A 22,793-nucleotide genomic window follows, 5' to 3' on the forward strand; every position below is an offset into this window, starting at 1 on the left:
TCGCTCTCCCGCAGAGTCCGAATTCTCCTCCTGCTTCACGCTGCGTTGATCAACCTGGTCGGCGTATCTGGGAGTAGAATCTTCATATTCACATTTCACCTTCAATTCTTCACATTTCACTTCTTCACATTTCACTTTCACTCCTGACCACGTTGGAAAGCTGTTTTTTTTATCTGCTTCTTGTTTCATGCAAGATGGAATGATTGCAGGAGTTTGACTTTCAAATGGGGATTTCACTTTCCTCTCACTGTGGCTCTTCTCATGTCTAGTTCGCACTTCTGAAAATGAAAATGCTTTCCCACACACAGTGCACGTGAATGGCTTCTCAACCGTGTGTGTTCTCTTATGTTTCTGAAGATGTGTTGACTGTAAAAATGTCTTCTCACAGACGGTGCACTTAAAGGGCTTTTCACCTGTATGTGTTTTATGATGATTCTTAAGAGTTTTTGAATGAGCAAATGCCCTCCCGCACACAGTGCACTTGAAGGGCTTCTCACCCGTGTGTGTTCGCTGATGAATATGAAGAGTTTCTGAACGAGCAAATGATTTCCCACAAACAGTGCACATGAAGGGCTTCTCTCCTGAGTGCGTTCTCTGATGATTTTGAAGGTGTATTGACTGTAAAAATGTCTTTCTGCACACAATACACTTGAACGGCTTCTCGCCCGTGTGCGTTCTCTGATGTTGCTTCAAGTGTCCATTGCTATCCGTGCTGTATGAACAATGTCCACATTGGTGCCTTTTAGCACCGGGCTGTGTCGAGGCTCTCTCCTTCATGTGCTTGATTCTGCAGATATACATAACATTATACACACACATTAACAAGACAAGGATCCCCTTTATAGCTATAAAATACTGTTGGGGCAAGTCCTTTTAGCGAGCACCTATGAAGGTCTGCACGAGGGGGTGGGTGGCCAGCATCATGTCCGGCTGCCTTTGTCTCCCAATTGGCGATGCTTACACATAATTTTAGGATATGTAGACCTAGGTGAGGCCCAGGAACAGTTCGGTTCATCGTCACTGGTGTAGGCCCTGAGTAGGAGTTGAACTTGGGTCTTCGGGTTCAGAGCGCAGCACAACAACCACTCCACTACTGCTCCCCACATTACACACACACAGTACACTCACACAATATATGTACTTATTACACACTTGAACACAAAGTATGCCGACACGAGTATACCGACACAAAATATACTGTTTGTGCAAGTGTTGAAAGCACCCATTAATGCTGGCATGGCACACAGAGATGTAGTGTGGCCAAAACCATGCCCGGCTATTTTTGTCTCCCAATGATGTTTACAAACTGCACGAGGTACTCGTACAGAGATGGGATGATTGCACCACTGACTTTCAAATGGTGATTTCATTTTCCTCTTTTTGTGGATCTTGTCATGCCTAGTTCGCACTTCTGACCTTGTAAATGCCTTCTCACACGCATTGCACCTGAAGGGCTTCTCACCTGTGCGTGTTCTCTGGTGCTGCTTAAAGTGTTCAGTGCAATCCGTGCTGTATGAACACTGGCCACATTGGTGCCTTTTAGAACTAGACTGTGTCGAGGCTCTCCTCCATGTGATTTATTCTGCAGATATAAATACAAATTATACACAATATACACATACACATTGCAAATAACTCACATAGCCTTAGCAGACTGTTGGGGCAAGTACTTTTAAGCGAGCACCTAAGAAGGCCAGCACATAAGGATGTGCTGGCCTTCTTATGTGCTAGACAAAGGTGTGGGTGTTGACCATTCATCCCCTTGGATGAATGGTCAGCACCACATATTTGTCTACCCAGTGGCATAATGCATTAGGTACTGATTTGAGACTGAGTCGACTCAGGGAAGGCCCAGGACTGATTAATATAATCGTCACTTGTGTTGGCCGTGAGCAGGAATCGAACTCAGGTTTTTGGGATCATTGCGCAGCGCGCTAGCCACTGCACTACCGCTCCCCACTATACACACCTCTACACAGACACACAATACAGTCAATGAGTTAATGTGGTCGATTAACTACTACAGACACTACATATACACCAATACCCGCCATTCGCCACTAAGTGATGGTAACATCATGACAGCGCCTGTGCCAGGCCAGGGGCACTTTGAGGCTACGTGAAGTATCGAAGGCTCACTGACAGGAGGTCATGGGACAGACCGAGGTGCCATTGGTTGACTGAGATGAATGGCAGATGCATTAGCTGTGCCCCCTACTGTGTCAACATATACACACAACACTACACACAGAAAATACTCAATCACAATCAGTTAATGTAGCCAAATTAACTACTACAGATACTACATACTACACTACATACACAATACTCTTTCACACAATATTCACCCACACATAAAACACTACACACTGGGGAGACAAAAGCGGCCAGGCGTGGTGTTGCCACCTACCCTCATGTGCTTTGCTGGCCTTCATAAGTGCTCGCTAACAGCATTTGTCCAAACAGTCTGTTAAGGCTATACGGGGGATCTGTGTCTTTTTGTTTGTCCATGAAATGCTTACACGGCAAAGGCGCAACTGACTGCCTCGCATCCCTCGCCCGCCCCGCATCACGGTTTCAGCAACACAACACCATCACTTGAGAAGCTTCGAGTGATACTTCCGTGTATATCATCGAAAGGACAAAACTTACCACTTGTGATAACCAAATTGAAAAAACAGAATGCTTGACCGCGACAGGTCGAATCCGTGAACAATAAACCCATGAAAGCCAAGGGGTTTCTGAGCTCACTCGCAACGAGTTAATGTAGCCAGATAAACTACGACAGATAGTACATACACCCACAAAACTCACAAATACTATATACAATACTCACTCATACAATACAATCAAGGAGTTAATGAAGGCAATATTAACCCCTTCCCGTTCTGAGAAGTCTGCAAGTATCAAAGTAGGTCTTGTTCACTGCTGAATCTCGGAACGTGCAAGCGGTTAGCGTTAATTTAATTTAGAGAGGCGTAGCGCTGCTGTTTTTAAAGACATTGTACTGTACTCACCACAGAGAACCATAGCGACTTCGACTGTACTCTATGATAGCCAGCGCCAAACTGTATCACACACCCTCTGGCATGGCCATTTACTCGCGATTCCATTCAGAATCGATTTGATTCTGTTTGTAATAAATTATGTTCTGATGACGTAAACGTACGGAATCAAAAGAAAAACTTAAAAAGTCCACGTACGTCGTCGGAACGGGAAATGGTTTTAATAGGCTATATGGGGAGTCTGTCTTTGTCCGCAAGATGCTTGCACGGCAAAGGTTGAGGTGCCACTGACTGCCTCGCGTCCCTCGCCTGCCTCGCCCACGGTATGAGCCAATGATACAGTACTTCTTGATACAGTACTTCTTGGTACTGTATCCGCGTGAAAGGCCAAAACTAACCTTCGTGATATAAAAATTGGTATACAAAGAGGTTGCCCGCAATAGGTCAAAACCGCGAACAATAAACCTGTGATATTCAAGCATCTCCTGTACTGTGTGTGCATTGTACATGTATGTTGCGTGTGACTTGTGAGTGTGATTTGTAGTGTGCAAGTGTACTGTGAAGTAAACAAAATAAAAATTAAAAAAGACATTGGGGAGAACTGCAGAAAGGCAAAGGCACACATGGCAGCCACTTTAATGGCAATGTTAAAAAATTACCGTATAGAGTCAACATTACTTCATGTATAACCATCACATTTTTCGTGCAGATTATGAATAAACTCCTTTAAAAAAATTCTTTAAAAACAACGGTTTTATTAACAACTTCGTTTAACTCACGGTCGAGAAGTACGTCAATGGCGCCTGAGATACGCGGCGCCTGCTTTGTGTGCAAGCCGATTCCACAGTTTTTGACCTACACAAATATATATAAATAATAAGGTGTCCATACAAAATGTACATTGCTTTCAAGTAGCTAAATAATTGATTAATTGATGCCGATTTTGATACAGGCATGCTTTGTCACAGGACCTGAGTATGTGTGCAAAATGTGGAATTGATTGGACAACGGGAAGTGGACGAAATTTTGATTACAAGATTTGACGACGACAAACAGAGGAATCAAGTTAAGTAAAACCATTGAAAAAAGGCACTCCTTTGCAATGACATTTTACTACAACATAGATTGCATCAGATTTACTGAAAGCTCATGTCTGTGCTTTTCACGAACATGATGCTATTGCCTGTTACATGTTAACTTATGAATATAAAAAGAGAGGAACTGTGCAGACATCTCTTGGCAACTTTTTCAAGAGAGTAGAGAGGAAACACGAGCACCAAAGGGAGTTAGCATCTACATCTGCAGAACATAAAGAACTAGTGGCATCTACATCTGCAAAACATGAAAAACCAGTGGCATCTACATCTACAAGAGATTATACAATTTTTAAAGCCATTCGCCATGCTTAGTGTATATGCCGTACAAAATGTGTAGAGGAGTATTGTTAGCAACCACGAGGGGGCGAAGAGAGGGAAGTGCGAGCGAGTTGACAGCGGAGGATGACGTCCAATCACGGGTGCGGTAAGGGAGTACCCTTCGGGAACAAAGGCGGGTCCGAGCTAGGGGGAGGAGCGGCTAAAGGGGTACTTAAGGGGGACCCCCGTGATGAAGGCGGGGTCGTTGTGGGGAGCCAGGATAAGGATCGGCTGGAAGAGGTCTCTCCCTCCTCGTCGCCGGGCGGTGTTGGATGAACCCCCATCCCGTGCAGACGAGAAGGAGAGCGAAGGGGATAGCCGAGAGCAGGGCTCCGAGTATTGAGTAAGAACCAGCTGAGAGAGGGTTCTCTCTCCTCGTCGCTGGGCAGTGTTGGATGAACCCCCGTCCGGTGCAGACGAGCGAGAGAGCCCCAAGGGATAGCCGAGGGGAGGATAATAATAGAGTTCGGGGGTCCAGGATAAGGACCAAGAATAGAGAACACCTACCTCTGGTGTGAGTAAATGTCGTGTGAACAGTGTTAATAAACGGCATCAGCCCTTACAGTGAATTCCGTCTTCGCGTGGTTGTTCTGCACAACACGTTTGGAACCGACAGGAGTAAAGTTGGACTTAGGAACAAATAGACTTACGAACAGACCTCTGGAATCTAACTTGTTCTTCAGGAGACGAGGTCCTCTACAGTAATAATTGATTATCCAGCAGCTTCGGGGGGGAAGGGGGCACCAGATTTTAAAAAATGCCAGATAATCACATCATAATTTAAAATAGCTTATATTTTCACATTCTTTTATAACATTGTTTTAAGGTGTTGTGTACATGTGCTTTTTGTGTTTTAAAATGTTTTACTATCAAATTGGAATAAACATACAAAGACAAAAATAAATATCCTACTGTAAAAAGTTACTGTTTTTACTGTGCCGTACTTAGCATTCCAATCTCAAAACTATTGTTTCAACAACAGGTGTTTGATGATGGCCGAACTGATGCAACCTTGAGATCGGTGCTCCGTCGAATGCTGAATTACACGTCCTTTTTGCCGGATCATTATTTAAGATGCTGTATGTAGTGTATATTGTACTGTATATAATATTTGACACTAAAATCAAGCATAGCTACTTTTTTGTCACGCACAGTGCCGATGGCTGGACTAGTATAGCCTTTGAAGTGGTTTTGCCGGTTCTGTCAGATCTATATGACCACCACAGGGAGAAAATGTAGACTCCATTCACTCACACTCAATTAATCTTACTCACACAAACGAACACACTCACTCACACTCTTACTTACACAGATTAAGACACTTACAGACTAACACACTCAATGTCCCTCATAGACTAACACACTCTCAGACAGACTAACACTCAAACTAGCCCATTCACTCACTGCCACACTCACACACTCACACAACACAGACTAACACATTCACTGTCCCACTCACAACACTCACACAGACAAACAACAACCTCCGCCGCCATTCTCCACGAAGTGCCAGTTATGTCACCACGGCACTTGTGCCATGCTAGGTGCACTTTGAGGCCATGTGGCATGCCAAAGGCCCACTAGCAGAAGGTCATGGAACAGACCCAGGTTTATTGACTGAGATGAATGGCCGATGCACCGATTGTGACCACTGTGCCAACTCACTGCGTTTTAGCTGCCCGGCGCTCTGCTTGTTGTTGTGAGTGAAGCCCCTCTGCCCTCCGTTGTTGCTATCTGTGGAGGGAGCTGAAGGTTCGAGTTGCCAAACGACAGCCTCGAAACCTTAATGACTTGGAGAAGATCTGCAAAGAGGAGTGGGACAAAATCCCTCCTGAGATGTGTGCAAACCTGGTGGCCAACTACAAGAAACGTCTGACCTCTGTGATTGCCAACAAGGGTTTTGTCACCAAGTACTAAGTCATGTTTTGCAGAGGGGTCAAATACTTATTTCCCTCATTAAAATGCAAATCAATTTATAACATTTTTGACATGCGTTTTACTGGATTTTTTTGTTGTTATTCTGTCTCTCACTGTTCAAATAAACTTACCATTAAAATTATAGACTGATTATTTCTTTGTCAGTGGGCAAACGTACAAAATCAGCAGGCGATCAAATACTTTTTTCCCTCACTGTATTCTTATTATGATGAGATGCAGGTCATGTAAAAATTCTCTACACCTCAGCTGTAGCATACGGACTGAGAAAATGGCATCAGTGCAGGACTGCCCTGGTCTGAAATTACATTGGGGCCTCCGCAAGCTTCTCCTTAGTATGTCTGGCAAGGTGATGTTTAATAATTCTTGCCAGGAACAAACACTCACTCACAGAGAATAACACACACATTCAATCACACACTCAGTCAAACCACGAACATAGTCAAATCCACTCACTCACAAGATCCCTTGTATAGCTGCCATTGTCTCCCTAGTGGCAATGTTTATTACACACCGCACCAGGTATTCATTTCAGTCTGAGTCAACCTAGGGGAGGCCAAGGACTGGTTTAGATTATCGTCGCTGGTGTTGGACATGAGTTGGAATCGAACTCGGGTAGCCAGGTTCGTAGAACAGCGCGATAACCGCTAAACTACCGCTCCGTACACTGACTAACACACTCGCTCAATCACACACCCACTCACAGTCTGCAGAGCAGGGTGTGAACATAAACACTCAAAATATATTATTTGGGTCTTTTGGTAAAGTCACGTAAATAGGTTCAAAGAAAATAACAAAAACCAAAAACTACGACATTTCGATCGCAACACCAGCGTTCGTTATCAGGAAGAGGGGGTTTGGTTCTAAAGGGTTAGCTTCTAAAGGTAAACTGTTTATAAATGAGCGTAGCCCAAATGTCAACAGCCAATGTTAATGTAAGAGGTGGGCAGCGACTGCGACGGTGGTGGGTTTTCCTATAAATCAAAGGGCTGCTCGGTAAAAATTAGCATGATAATTTAAGATCGTTCAGTAGCTTCCACGGCGGGCACCCTGAGCTGGCTATGTTAATGTGAGAGATTAGCATGTTAATGGCAGATCGCAAAGCAAAAACCTCGAGCTCGGTGAGCGAGGTGGCTGTGTTAGGGTGAGAAATTGAACCTGTTAATTTAACATCAGAGAGCCTAAAATAACAACTAACATCGGAAGGTGGTAGGATGGGAACATCACAGCCAGTTACGACTTAAACTGATTCATAACGTCCTTCCAATGATTGCTTAGTTTATGTCCATCTTGTCGATTGAAATGGTGTCTGTGTCTATATATATGGATGGCTTCATGAAGAAATCTTTGTTGATAGCCAGTGGGTTTGCAAAGTACCTTCGTCTTAGAGAAATAAATTTCGTGTGAGCCCACCGCATTAAAACAATGATCAGCCACGGCCGAGGTATTGGTCCTACTATGTTTCAGATCTGCCTTATGTTCACGAACACGGTCCGAGACATGTCGCTTTGTTTCCCCAATGTAACTACTGCCGCAGACACAGCTTAGTTTGTAGACGCCAGGGTATTGCATGGCAGGGATCACATCCTTCACAGATGGGATCAGATCACAAATTTTATGTACTGATCTAAATCGCACCTGGATCTTGTGTTTGCTCATGCTTTTGGAAATATTTTTGGTGACCCCTGCTATGTATGGCAAGGTGATGGTTCTGATTGGGTCCTCAGATGGTTCCTTCCCAACGGTTGGGGTGATAGCTTTATGGGTTGTGTAGTCTGAATATCCATTCATCTTGAGAGCCTGGTGTACGTGTTTCAGTTCACTGGCTAGGTGATGATGGTCGGAAATACATCGAGCTCTATGGTGTAGAGTTTTGATGAGGAAATTCTTCTGGGAAGGATGGTGGTGGGAGTCAGGTTTTAGATATGAATCCGTATGGGTGGCTTTCCTGTAGACAGAGTGTCCCATTGAGCCATCTGGTCTCCTTTCGATTAAAACATCCAAGAATGGTAGCTTGCCATCTTTTTCCACCTCCATGGTGAATTTGATGGCTTGGTGTATGGAATTTATGTGGTTGAGGAATTGGTTCAGAGCTGGTCGGCCATGTGGCCAGATGACGAACATGTCATCCACGAACCTCTTCCACAAGGATGGACGTAGAGTGGATGCTTGGATGGCATCAGTCTCAAATTTAATTTTTACCAGGCAGCCCTTTGATTGGTGGGAAAACCCACCACCGTCGCGGTCGCTGCCCACCACTTACATTAACATTGGCTGCTGACATTTGGGCTACGCCCATTTCAAACATTTATAAACAGTTTACCTTTAGAAGCTAACCCTTTAGAAGCTAACCCCCTCTTCTGGATGATGAACGCTTGTGTTGCAATCGAAACAACGTAGTTTTTTGTTACTTTCTTTGAACCTATCTATGTGACTTTACCGAAAGACCATAAGAATATGGGTGAGTGGGTGGGCGGGAGAGTGGGTGGGCGGGTGAGTGGGGTGGCGGGTGAATGGGTTGGCGGGTGGGTGAGTGAGCAGGTGGGTGAGTGAGCGGTTAGGTGAGTGAGCGGGTAGGTGAGCAGGTGAGTGGCTTGGTGAGTGGGTTGGTGAGTGGGTTGGTGAGTGAGTGGATGGGTGAGTGGATGGGTGAGTGGGTGAAAGGGTGGGTGGAAGGGTGGGTGGGTGAATGGGTGGTTGGTGAGTGGGTTGGTGAGTGGGTTGGTGAATAGGTGGGTGAGTGGGTTGGTTATTGAGTGGGTAAATGGGAGAGTGGGTGAATGGATTAGTGGGTGGTTAGTGAGTGGGTAAGTTAATGGGTGAGTGGGTGGGCGAGCAGGTGCGTGGGCGAGGAGGTGTTTGGGTGATTAGGTGGGTGGGCGAGTAGGTGGATGGGTGGGTGAGTAGGTGGATAATAGGGTGGGTGAATGGGTGAGTTGGTGGGTATATGAGTGGGTAGGTGAATGGGTGAGTGGGTGAGTGAATGGGTGGGTGAGTGGGTGGGTGAGTGAATGGGTTAGTGGGTGAATGGGTGGGTGGGTGAGTGGGTAGGTGAGTGGGTGGGCAGGTGAATGGGTGGGTGAATGGGTAAGTTGGTGGGTATATAAGTGGGTAGGTGAATGGGTGAGTGGGTGGGTGAATGGGTGAGTGGGTGGGTGATTGGGTGAGTGAATGGGTGAGTGAGTGAGTGAATGGGTGAGTGGGTGAATGGGTTAGAGGGTGAATGGGTGGGTGGGTGAGTGGGTGTGTTAATGGGTGGGTGGGTGAATGGGTGGGTGTGTTAATGGGTGTGTGTGTGAATGGGTGGGTGGGTGAATGGGTGGGTGAATGGGTGGGTGGGTGAATGGGTGAGTTGGTGGGTATATGAGTGGGTAGGTGAATGGGTGAGTGGGTGAATGGGTGGGTGGGTGAATGGGTGGGTGAATGGGTGGGTAAATGGGTGGATGAATGGGTGAGTGGTGGGTGAGTAGGTGGGTGAGTGGGTGGGTGATTGGGTGAGTGAATGGGTTAGTGGGTGAATGGGCGGGTGGGTGAATGGGTGGGCGAGTAGGTGGGAGGGTGAGTAGGTGAGCGGGTTGGTGAGTGAGCAGGTAGGTGAGTGAGCAGGTGAGTGGGTTCATGAGTAAGTGGGTTGGTGAGCGAGTGGGTGGGTGAATGGGTGAGTGGGTGGGTGAATGGGTGAGTGAATGGGTGGGTGAGTGAGTGGATGCGTGAGTTGGTGGGTGAGTGGGTGGGTGAGTCGGTGGGTGAGTGAATTGGATAGTGGGTGAATGGGTGGGTGGGTGAATGGGTGGGTGGGTGAATGGGTTAGTGGGTGAATGGGTGGTTGAATGGGTGGGTGAATGGGTGGGTGTGTGAATGGGTTAGTGGGTGAATGGGTGGGTGTGTGAATGGGTTGGTGGGTGAATGGGTGGGTGAATCGGTGAGTTGGTGGGTATATGAGTGGGTAGGTGAATGGGTGAGTGGGTCGGTGAGTGGGTGGGTGAATGGTTGAGTGAATGGGTGAGTGGGTGGGTGAGTGGGTAGGTGAGTGAATGGGTTAGTGGGTGAATGGGTGGGTGTGTGAATGGGTGGGTGGGTGAATGGGTGGGCGGGTGAATGGGTGGGTGAATGAGTGGGTAAATAGGTGGGTAGGAGAATGGATGGGTGGGTGGATAGGTGAATGGGTGGGTGAATAGGTGGGTGGGTGAATGCGTGGGTGGGTGAATGTGTGGGTGGATGGGTGGGTGAATGTGTGGGTGGGTGAATGGATGGGTGAATAGGTGGGTGGGTGAATGGGTGGATGGGTGAATGGGTGGATGAATGGGTGGGTGAATGGGTGAGTTGGTGGGTGAATGGGTGAGTTGGTGGGTATATGAGTGGGTAGGTGAATGGCTGAGTGGGTGGGTGAGTAGGTGGGTGAGTGGGTGGGTGATTGGGTGGGTGATTGGGTGAGTGGTTGGGTGAATAGGTGAGTGGGTGGGTGAGTGAATGGGTGGGTGAATGGGTGAGTTAGTGGGTATATGAGTCGGTAGGTGAATGGGTGGGTGGGTGAATGGGTGAGTGGGTGGGTGAGTGGGTTAGTGGGTGAATGGGTGAATGGGTGGGTGTGTGAATGGGTGGGTGTGTGAATGGGTGGGTGAATGGGTGGGCGGGTGAATGGGTGGGTGGGTGAATGGGTGGGTGGGTGAATGGGTGAGTTGGTGGGTATATGAGTGGGTAGGTGAATGAGTGAGTGGGTGGGTGGGTGAATGCGTGGGTGGGTGAATACGTGGGTGGGTGAATGCGTGGGTGGGTGAATGCGTGGGTGGGTGAATGCGTGGGTGGGTGAATAGGTGGGTGGGTGAATGTGTGGGTGAATGGGTGGGTGAATGGGTGGGTGAATGGGTGAGTTGGTGGGTATATGAGTGGGTGGGTGAGTGGGTGGGTGAATGGGTAAGTGGGTGGGTGAGTGGGTAGGTGAGTGAATGGGTTAGTGGGTGAATGGGTGGGTGAATGGATGGGTGTGTGAATGGGTGGGTGTGTGAATGGGTGGGTGGGTGAATGGGTGGGTGGGTGAATGGGTGGGCGGGTGAATGGGTGGGTGGGAGAATGGGTGAGTTGGTGGGTGAATGCGTGGGTGAATGGGTGGGTGAATAGGTGGGTAGGTGAATGGGTGGGTGGTTGAATGTGTGGGTGAATAGGTGGGTGGGTGAATGCGTGGGTGAATGGGTGGGTGAATAGGTGGGTGGGTGAATGCGTGGGTGAATGGGGGTGTTGGTGGGTGAATGGGTGAGTTGGTGGGTGAATGGGTGAGTTGGTGGGTATATGAGTCGGTAGGTGAATGGGTGGGTGGGTGAGTTAGTTGGTGGGTGGGTGAATGGGTGACTTAGTTGGTGGGTAAATGGGTGAGTTGGTGGGTGGGTTAATGGGCGAGTTGGTGGGTGGGTGAATGGGTGAGTTGGTGGCTATGTGAGTGGGTGAGTGGGTGGGTGAGTTAGTTGGTGGGTGAATGGGTGAGTGAATGGGTGAGTGGGTGGGTGGGTGAGTTGGTGGGTGAGTTGGTGGGTGGGTGAGTTGGTGGGTGGGTGAGTTGGTGGGTGAGTTGGTGAGTTGGTGGGTGAGTTGGTGAGTTGGTGGGTGAGTTGGTGAGTTGGTGGGTGAGTTGGTGGGTGGGTGAGTTGGTGGGTGGGTGAGTTGGTGGGTGGGTGAGTATAATAGTGGAATGTTTTGATGTCTGATTCGGAGTTAAACTACTGGACTGGTGGCATCCAAACATTCCAATACTGAAAAAGTTCCTGCAGATTACTCAATCGAGGATTACGCGCAGAAGCACCCCCCCCCCAACCGACTGCAAAACCAACTGGGCAGGACGCTTCTGAATTAGAGTAATGAGACTTAGTGAGTTAAAGTAGTCAGCCAGGTGAACACTAATTTAATTTAAAAAGAAAATGTAAGCAAATTAAACCAAGCGAAGGCAAGCCCTGCATGGCTAGGCCTCGCGTTGCAATGTTCTAACCTAGACATCGATTCCATACTTGCTGATACTCAATTGATATCCCTACGAGAGAGAAGAAGCGATACTTTACCCGGGTAAACAACAACAACAACAACCACCACATTGTGAATATCTCACCTCGGAACTCAACGAGTGACGGGAAGAGCTGCAGCTCCTCGGATCTCGTGATCTCAGGCCAAAGGGAGTGGCGGGGGAGATGACATGACGTCACCAGCGGGCGACAACCCCTCCCTCCGCGGAGCGGCGGCGTAACTAAACATATTATATTTTAATTATATTATTGTATTAGACCAAACCCATATATAGAGTGAGTGTGGTTGGCTTTGCCCAATTAAGTATTTTATCGAAACATGAATCGACAGTAACCAAACAGACATTACGTCACGCGCAGGAGCGCGGTGGGCGGGGAATTCCTTCATAACATGACGTAATAGCTGGCTACATTTCACCCTGGCGTCTCGCGCCGATGACGTGACACGGAGTGGGAACGTCAGAGACCAGGAGAGAGCGGGGTCAGGCGGTGATTGTGGTGAGGAGTGTTTTTAGAGTTTAATTTTACGTAGATTACTTTTACATTTCTTCCTCTATTATACAGAGATCCCTTGGGTGCCTGAGCTCAGCAATAACGTGAACATTATTGTGTGTGTACACTGTACATTATGTGTAGGCTATGTGTGTGTACAGTGCGTGTTTACACTGTGTGGTGGGCAGTCCGGGTAAAGCTACATGGCTGGGAGTCGGCCATTCCCTGTTCACCTTGGGGTGGAAGAGGAATGTCCTCTCGCTCCTACATTATTTAACATTGTGTAGGGGACTGAACAGAGAAAGTGCTAAAAGGCACGCGTTGAGATAATTGGATACAGGTGGCCGGAAGGCAGTGTAATCGTTATTCAATCAAGGACACACGTGTCAGAGTAAAGTGGGGTGGCCACCATCCTACAGGGGCGGGACTGACCGAGTATCTGAGGGGGAGCGAGGCGCGCAATCGGGGCGCTTGCTTTGGAACGAATCGACGACCAAGGTGTAAACCATTGGGACTGACTGCTCAAGAAACAACTTGGTATAAACCATTGGGCTAAAGATAGCCGTAATAATTACGAGTGTGGCGGTTGTTACACTCGGAACTGTAAATACATTACACTAGTGGCAGTGGTGGGAAGCAGTCTACGGTATCCCAAAAGAAGACTGGCAGAGAAGCTCCCTTGGAGGAAGAAGTGTCGTCCCTAAGCACCCTGGGTCCCTGAGAACCAAAACCCAGTGTAAGCCGGACCCTGTTGGCATGTACGTTCCAAAAAGAGATAAAGACCCCGCCTCAGACCGGGGGAACCAGAATCGCCGAGACAGGAGAACTGGCAATTGATCGGCTGCTGACGGCGAACGTTGAAGCAAGGGGAAGGAAGAGCCGATGCCGCTGCCTCCACCCACCACGTGGCAAGCTGAAGCTCCGGGGATGCAGCCGCCGCCTCACCTCACAGTGCAGCGAACAGACACACCTGAGCTAGAGCCGCCGCCACTCGACATGTGGTGAGTTAGGGCTCCGGGGAGGCAGCAGTGGCCACTCCTCACGGAGCCGATCAACCTGTTTGGCCGCTGTTACAAGCTGCATCACGGACCTCGACCACCTTGTCCACGCAGGAGCTACGCCCAACGGGGATCCCGGATGGAGATGTGTCGCACGAGATACCACCGCGGACCTTCACTGAACCAACCTGAGGTCCGGCGGAGCGCACACACGAAGGCTGGGTCCCATGAAGGAATTTACGGCGACCGGAGGTGATTGGGTGGCATTTGTCAAAGGATTCGAAGCTACCATCAAAGTCCGCAGATGGAGCGAGAAGGAGGCCCTTCGAGAGCTGCCCACGGTGTTCGACAATGGAGCGCATGGCGGCCTTCTGCACGATTTCTGAGAATCAGCGTCCCACACTACGACAGGCCTACGAGGGGATGGCAGAGATGTTCTGCCCTTTGTCTCGCGTAAGGCATCGATTTTCATCGCGGCGGAGAGGAGGTAATGAGTCACTGATGGCATACTGTAGCGCCTGGTTGGCACTCCCAATTGTGTTCCCGCAGATGGATGAGGTTGCCCGGGACGTGCTGTTGGCAGAGCGGATATGAGGCCTCATCCATCGGAGCGGCTTTGCGTTACCGATTGCGCCAGAGAGCTAATAGATTTTGATGTGCTTCGTTAAGTGCCTCCGAGCACACGAAGAAGGAAGAGCGCCATTTTAGATGGTAGCACAGGTGTCAAAAATGATGGAGAACGGAGGAGCCAGAGGACCAGCGGAGCCAACAGAAACAGCAACGACAGTGGCCACTGCCGGGCCCAGCATGGGTAATGATCTTAAGGCGACCTTGGAGTAGATGGCAGCGGCCATCCGGGAATTCGGCAGTCCAAGGCATGATCAAGAGCGGCAGCGACCATGGCAGACCCACGGGGGGAGGCCGGGCCACATCGCAAGAAGATGCCAGGGTAAAGTCAACCCGAGACAACCAAGCCAGCTCTGGACAACATCACGTGACTTCCCAAGAAAGAATCGGGCTAGCTGCGACACCCCCGACACCCGGCCAGACCATACACACATCATCAAAACCCTCATCACCATTTACACCTGCACACCACTCGATCACGGTGACCCACGGCGACCCAGGGAAAATTTAGACAACATCTAAATAAAAATGGAAAAAACTTGCGAGACGGGTTGTAGCAGTGGTCATGGGGTTATTGGTACTAACAGGAACGATAGGGGGAAATCCCGTAGGGGTGTTGGTCGACACGGGAGCATCAGTCACCATTATTTCTGCGCTCGTGTTCGATATGTTACCAACAGTTAAATGCCGCCTAGAACGGGTTTATAGTAAATTTGTTGCGGCAAACGACGGTAGCTTGGGAATTGTCGGTAAAGTTAAAACAAATCCACATCGAAAAAATTAGTTTATTGGGCCCGGTATTGGTCGATTCGTCCCTAACAATACCATGCTTATTGAGAACCGATTATTTAAGTCGGCTACCCATTATAATACTGATGGACCAGGGCTGTATAGAGATTCCATTGGGAGGATGTATTTTTTGCGGCCTGACGCAGACAGGGAAGGCCACCAGAATAAACACACTGGTGGGAGAGTCGATGATGATTCCGCCACTAGCACAGGCGTTGGTCCCCTTGCGATATCGATCACCATTAATTACCTCATGGACAGACACGCCGATTATAGTGTCACCACTAGTACCAAGTTTATTCGGTATTCATTAGTGGTGGCGGACACCATTTTAAGACGGAACCAACGATTGTGCATACAGGTTTTGAACACATAGGAGCATGCGATTGCACTGCGAGAAGCAAAGGTAACAGCCTAAATTTCTCCAGCAAGTGAAATACTGGAGGATGAAGTGGTTGCGGAGATACAAGAAGTGATGGATGGGGTAGGGTCCCCCTGGGCGGAGGAAATCATTCAGCGGAACCTTGAGTTGACTCAAGCTGAAAGAGACCGACTTAAAAGTCTCCTTCACGAATTTGATGATATTTTCAGTAAGGGCCTGCATTATCTAGGGTATACTGACTTGATGCAGCACAACATTGAAATGGGGAGTGCTCAACCCATAAGACAGAACTCGTATAGAGTGGGACCGACAGAAAAGGAGCAGATCCGTCGAGCTACAGACGAGATGTTAAGAGCAGAGATAATTTCTCCATCGACTAGCTCCTGGGGAGCACCAATAGTACTGGGTAAAAAGCCAGATGGCTCCATGAGGTTTTGCGTTGATTTTCGGTGACTAAATAAAGTTATGATTGTGGACGCGTATCCCCTGCTCTGTATTAATGACTCACCGGACGCATTAGTGGGAGCTAAATATTTTACTATGTTGGATCTGTCATCAGGATTTTGGCAGCTCCCCCTGGATGATGAATCCAAATTAAAGACGGCTTTTCGGACACCGCCTCATGGAACTAGTACTATTGGACCTACAATGGGAGATATGTTTCATCTATTTGGATGACGTCATTTTATTTAGTAGGTCGTTTGAGGAACACCTGGTGAGATTACAACAAGTTTTCTTAAATATGCGAGCTACTAGACTGAAACTGAAACCATCAAAATCTCATTTTGTACAGAGTTCCTTTAAATATTTGAGATATGTCGTCAGCGGGAAGGGTGTAGCAACAGAGCTGGTTCGCTACCATAGTGAAACCCTTGCACACCCTCACCAAAAGGGGTGTGATTCCGGTGGGGGGAGGAAGAAGAATCGGTACTTCAAGTGCTTTGTTCGAGGTTGACTGATGCTCCCACACTAGCATATCCGTATTTTTCACTACTGTTCATTCTAGATACTGATGCTAGTGATGTCGGTATGGTGCTGTGTTTTCACAAATACAAAGGAAGTGGTAATTGCATACGGTATCGCATGCACTTCACCGCTCCCTGACTCGCCGGAACAGGTGACGTCAATAAATGCAGCAATACAGTGGTACCCCGGAGATCGAACTTAATTCGTTCCAGAAGGCCATTCGAAGACCGAATTAATATTCCTCTTAAGAATTAATGTAAATTACATTAATTGGTTCCAGATACAAGAAATTTCTCATTATAAAGCATTTTTCACGAAGTTTACAGTCATTACATGCATAAAATCATACAAAAAAACAAGAAACAGTAAATAAATGGAATAAATATATGGAATAAATGAACATTGAACTTCACTTTACCTGTAGTAAGGAGAGTTGATGGCTTGGGGGAAGGTGGTGAGGAGGAGGAGGTGGTGGTGTTATTGTTTGGAAGGGGAGTCCCCTTCCAAATAATGTCGGGTAACTGCCCTTCTGGGGTTCTTTCTCTTTTGTGCCTCTTTTCTACCACTAACTGTGAGTCACTTGAGCTCTTTCTGACTTAAAACTTATCTAAAGAGGTTTGTTTCTGCCTTCGTTTTAGGATGTTTCGAAAATAATACCGAAATATCGTTCAAACACCGATTTGTTCGAGTTCTGGTGCGTTCGATCTCCGAGGTTCTACTGTATATGAAATTGATCTTGCCACCCTTAGATCATGATCCTGGGCTGATAAGGATCACATGGATCAGACTACAGAAAGATGATGACTCACTGGAGTCCTTTGCTGCATTAGCAGCTGAATCTGCTAAAAATGGTCAAGCAGGGGCACCATTTGTAAAATGGCGAGGCTTTTTGATGAGGTGGGACGCTAGGATGCAGTGTCGTTGCCTGGTGGTACCCACCCCCCTACTATAACTGTTGTTATTAGAAGTGCAAGGCGAACAACTTATGCACTTGGGTTACCGTAAAACATTGCTCGTGCTGCAATCTCGATATTTTTGGCCGGGAATATTGAAGGATGTGCGAGAGTGGGTAAGTCGTCAAGATTGTGCAAAAAGGGAAACCTTTCCAACCCATACAGCCTCCTCTGCAGTTGATTGCGGTATGAAGGGTGAACAAGCTGGTGGCATTGGATATCCTGGATCCATTCCATTAAACATCAAGGGGAAATAAATATTGCTTGTTGGGACGAAGTATTGCACTTGTTGGCCCATCACATGGCCACTATCAGACCAAACAGCTGCGCCTATAGAAGAGGTCTTTCTCCACTGGTATGTATTGGATAAAGGCCCCCAGGGTCGATATTTTTCTGCTAAACTGTTTGAAAACCTTATAAGGAACCATTGACACAAGGTATCATTCAGGTCCAGAAAGGCCAGGTCTGGGGGTGTCATGACGAAAGCCAGGGACAAAGACGTCCTCATCGGGAAAATACTGCTTCTGCACTCTCTTCCCCTCTTCTCAGGAACGACCACAATGAAGATCAGCAGGAAGGGGGAGGCCGACGGAGTCATCCAAGAAAGTGTGGGGGATGAGCATCGCCAGAAGAGACATATAATTTAATCACCCACACACATTAACGAATGCCAGTGGATGTCAGGTTAGGTTGCGTATTGCCTTATGTTAAATGTTCCCCCTGGCAGGGTAGTTAATGTTAAGGTTAGTTTAGTTTACCATACCTGCGGTACGCAATGGTAATTTTTGGTCAATGCTTTCCTCTGCTTCAACGGCCTACTTTATGCGTTGACCTAGAAGTTTAATATGATTCATCCCATGCCCCCTGGTAAAATTCCCTTGTGAGATCCCATAGCCCACTTGTGTTCAGATCTCTATTGTCATAATTTGAGTTGTAGCCAGGATGGCTATGTTTTTCATCTGGGGGGTGATGTAGGGGACTGTACAGAGAAAGTGCTAGAAGGCATGCATTGAGATAATTGGAAACAGGTGGCTAGAAGGCACTGTAATCAAGATTCAATAAAGGACACACATGTTATAGTAAAGTGGGGGGCCACTGTCCGATAGGGTCAGTGCCGAGCGAGTATATAAGGGGAGTGAGGCCTGCGATTGGGGTGCTTTCTTGGGGACTAATCGACGACCAAGGTGGATGACATCGGGGGCCAACTGTTCGAGATCAACTAAATGGAAACCATCAGGGCTGAAGATAGCCGTAGTAATTATGAGTGTGACGGTTGTAACACTCGGAACTGTAAATATGTTAAGTCGGACATAAATCTCTACTTCTACAAAAATGGACGTCTCAAAGGAGCGTATTTACAATTGTAGCGGTGTGGATGAATGCTGTCGCTAAGGGATTAGCCGAGCAACACGAGTTTGATTCCCACTCACGTCCACCAACACCTGTGATGATTATCTGAAACAGCCCTGGGCCTCCACTCGGTCGACTCAACTTAAAATGAATATCTGGTGCAGTGTGTAAACAGTGCCACTGGAGAGACAAAGGTGTTCGGGTGTGGTGCTGGCCACACACCCGCTTATGAATTTATTGTTAAGACTATATTGGAAATATCTGTTGCGTGTGTAGTGGGTTCTAATCAGGCGCACACCAAGACTTGGAGGCAACACTTTTATTCACTAACACAACCAACACTGCTCAACGTTCCAAGGTTAACTATGTACATTCCGGGTAACTATGTACATTTCGGGTTAACTACGTAAGGTGGTGGCCACTGTTCCTAACCACCTCACCACTTTAATGGAATCACTATATGGTTGAACCAGAACAGCCGATACGCCGTCGGATCATCGTGTGAGCAGAGACTTAAGAGCGAGGATCGAAGAAGGCGGCTTCATTCCCGGATCGAATAGCCACGCTCCTTCTCGGGACTCGGCTTATATCCCTCCCCTGTGGCGTGACCGGGCTCCGCCCCTGGTCACACCCCATTCTCGATCCTTCACTGAAGCTCTGGGTCCACATCACCTGGCCCGCTCACCCCCTTATGGGGGTCCCTGTGCCCCCTCGTCTGTTTTTAATTGACTGCTAGTGTAGAGTAATAATTAACCTATTTTTTTATTAGCGTTTTTATCCTTTGTGGTTTTGCAGAGCATGTTTTGGAAGCGTGTTAGCATGCTTGGTACCTATCGCGCATGTTCGTGTATTTGAATGTGTGTTTGTGTGTATGTATGTGTAATTGGCCTGGCACAAGTGTCATGACATCACTGCCACTTAGTGGCGAATGGCGGTTGTTGTTGTATTTGTAATTGTTGGTTTTGCTATGCCTTAAACATTTGAGGAAGTAACCACCACTTAGTAGTTAATGGTGGCTGTTTTATTTACTTAATTTGTTACAGCTATAAAGTATATTGACCCGATTAAACACCAAGGTATATTCAAAGCAATATATTTTTCTTTTTTTATGGAACATTTGTAATGACATAGCGCTGACCGTTGTACAGCAGCCGCAGGTGGGCACTTAGCGCACACACCACTGAGCATATACGCGGGTGTACCGGCAGGGCAGAGGAACTGGGGCAAGGGTCACGGTAGACCTCGTGGGGAAGCCCCTGGAACCCTCTGGAGGGTTCGAGAAGGGAGGCGTGGCTAGGGTCAGAGCCAAGCCGTGTCGAGGGGAATATACGCAGCAGAGAGCTTGAGCTCCGGGCTGCCGGTTCTGGGATTGGACTCGTCTTGTCGTCGCTGTCGCTGTCGTCGTCACCGCCCTTGTCGCTACCGCCTTCGCCCGATCATTGCGCGGCCAGACAGTCGGCTGTCCCAGTCGACACTGTCGGTGCAACACGGACAGGGTCGTGTCTGGGACGGGTCTTGCGTCAGTGTGGTTGTGAGAGAGAGAGAGGCTGCCCGAGTGGTGACATGAACTCAACAACAATAAAAGGGAAGGACGGTGCCTTTTGTGACTTCTTCGTCTCTGAATGGGTGTGTTTGCGACGCACGCTACCCACACACACAGACGACACTCCACATTTGCAAGCATGGAGAGTGCTGAGGATATGAACAGCATATACGCAGCTGAAGTTACATCTGTCCATCCAAGTATTCAAGCAAATCTGAGCCTGGCTGTGGACCTGCAAGTTGCAATTGAACATGAATTTGTCCATTTTGCTAAATTTCTGCCTAATACAAAGTTTTATTTTGAACACCCTTTGCTATTTTAGCAGCATTTTGCTTAAGAGAATATTTATTCAGTAGCCAGAAATACCCACAATTGTTTACGTGAAATTATGGTTACCATTTATATTGATGATACGCGGGCCTCCAGGCATAATACTGACTACTTGTGTAGTGTAGCACAGTCGGAGACGAGGTAGTTACAGGAGGCACCTTTATTGTAACACCCATCGGCCATTCACACAGGATCGCCACATTTGGACACATATGGGGCCAAAACAGACATCAGAAGATCCACATGGAGCTGAGGCTGAAATCGACATGTGAAGGTCAAAGTGCTACATGAAACAAGAACCAGAACAAAATTCCAGATATTCATGTGTGTGTGTGTAGACCCACAGGTAAGTGATGCTACAAGTCACTACATCACCCCCCCTCCCCATGTAAAAATACAGCCGTCCCGGCTGTGACAATACAGAAAAAAATACAGTGTGCCTCCAACAAACAACGTCAATAAGTAAACCGGCGACCGATAATAAATACCGCGAGAAACACATGTACACACCGAGAGGGGGGGGGGGGAGAATGTATGGAACGAGGGGAACCAACAACAACACATGTACATCAAGAAGAACTGGTCAACCCGCTTATCCCTCAGTACAGCCCACCCGTGTGAAATTTTACGCATGCACCGACATATGAATGTGACTGATAAAGGTGTAGGCAATCAACAAGGTGTGTGAGAGTCATGTACAGCGGCCAGTCTTCGAACGAGTTCGCGTGGCCGAGCCCCCAGAGGAGGCGAGCACGCTCTCCCTGGAGGTCCTGAGGGAACTTGAAAAAAGCCCAAAAAGGGCACGGCCCCTCCCCAGGAGTTGAGCAACAGGAAGAGCCAGAGTGACGGACGGGCACTCCACTCCCCCCCTCAAGTCCAAATCCGGTCAGCACAACTGGCGACTCCAAGGGTGGCAGGTGCTGGAATCATGTGACGAGAAGAAGAAATCGAAACCTCCTGAGGCACAGCACCACGAACACGTGCCACAGCTCGTCGGACACGACAGCCACCCGGCTCCAGGGTAGTGGAGATGATTGTATTCCGCCCGGCGAGAGAGAAAAAAAATACACAGATTCCGACACGTTGGATGCACAACCATCACCGGTAATCAAACCGAAATCACACACCAACACCACATGGATGGCAGTGTCTCACACCGCCCTGCTACCGTTCCACCCCTCAGGTGGCAATAGGGCAAAGACCGAAATGTCTATCACCCACCTACACACACCATTTCACATTCTGGACGTCTTCCTACGTCCCGGGTTGAGAAGTCGTACTTCAGGGTCGACCCATGTACTGGCTCAAGGAAGTCACGCTTCAAGGGAATGATAGATAAAGGAGTGGGGGGTCGAGGGGGGGGGGATGTGGGAGGAAATGAGAAGTGAAAGAGGGGGTAAAAGATAGATAATAGATGACAGAATGGTAATGAACGACTGACGAATAGAGAGGTAAGGAACAGAAGGGATAGGAAGGGAATAAGATAAGGAACAGATGAGATAGGATATGAGATGGGTGGTTATAGAGGACTAAGATACAGAGACACAGTTTTAGAACAGGAGAGTAGAGAGGAGTCAGTGGAACAGAGAATAGAGGCAGAAGAAGATGCAGAAGAGGAGGCGGAAGGCAGGGAGTATGTGGGTGACTGAATGATGTAACTGCGATTACACATGAACATCTCGTCCCGTTTAACTGAAGCCAGTGGCCTTTTTCCAGTCCAGACAATCCTCTTTGTGTATCAGAAAATATCTAAAGCAAATCAATGTGTATATTTGCAAAAACATGTTATAAGAGATTATACATCCCTCACCATCATTCTGCAGACCAATCAGCACTGGAATATTAATCGTGCAGCAATAAACCATTGAACACCTTGTTGTGAATCGCTGCTGTAAGTCGTATGTACTTGGTGGCGCACACCTGTGAGTAAGTGCTGTGGAGGCAGTAGCAGCTGTCGGTCGATCACACATGGATTTATCAAAACTCCTTTCTACCCTGTG

At 47.8% G+C, this 22,793-nt stretch overlaps 1 long non-coding RNA gene across 1 annotated transcript; it reads right to left on the reverse strand.

The window, feature by feature from the left end:
- Positions 1-384: 384 nt before the first annotated feature.
- Positions 385-12,517, reverse strand: LOC133358648 (uncharacterized). Its single transcript, XR_009757106.1, has 6 exons — positions 12,450-12,517; positions 6,086-6,222; positions 4,928-5,010; positions 3,785-3,860; positions 1,463-1,582; positions 385-787 (listed from the first exon to the last, which is right to left on the reverse strand). It is a non-coding gene; the product is annotated as an uncharacterized LOC133358648 (long non-coding RNA).
- Positions 12,518-22,793: the final 10,276 nt, after the last annotated feature.

Source organism: Lethenteron reissneri, chromosome 63 (genome assembly GCF_015708825.2).
Source record: "Lethenteron reissneri isolate LAM-NWPU_2019-01 chromosome 63, ASM1570882v1, whole genome shotgun sequence".
Classification (NCBI taxonomy): Eukaryota; Metazoa; Chordata; class Hyperoartia; order Petromyzontiformes; family Petromyzontidae; genus Lethenteron; species Lethenteron reissneri.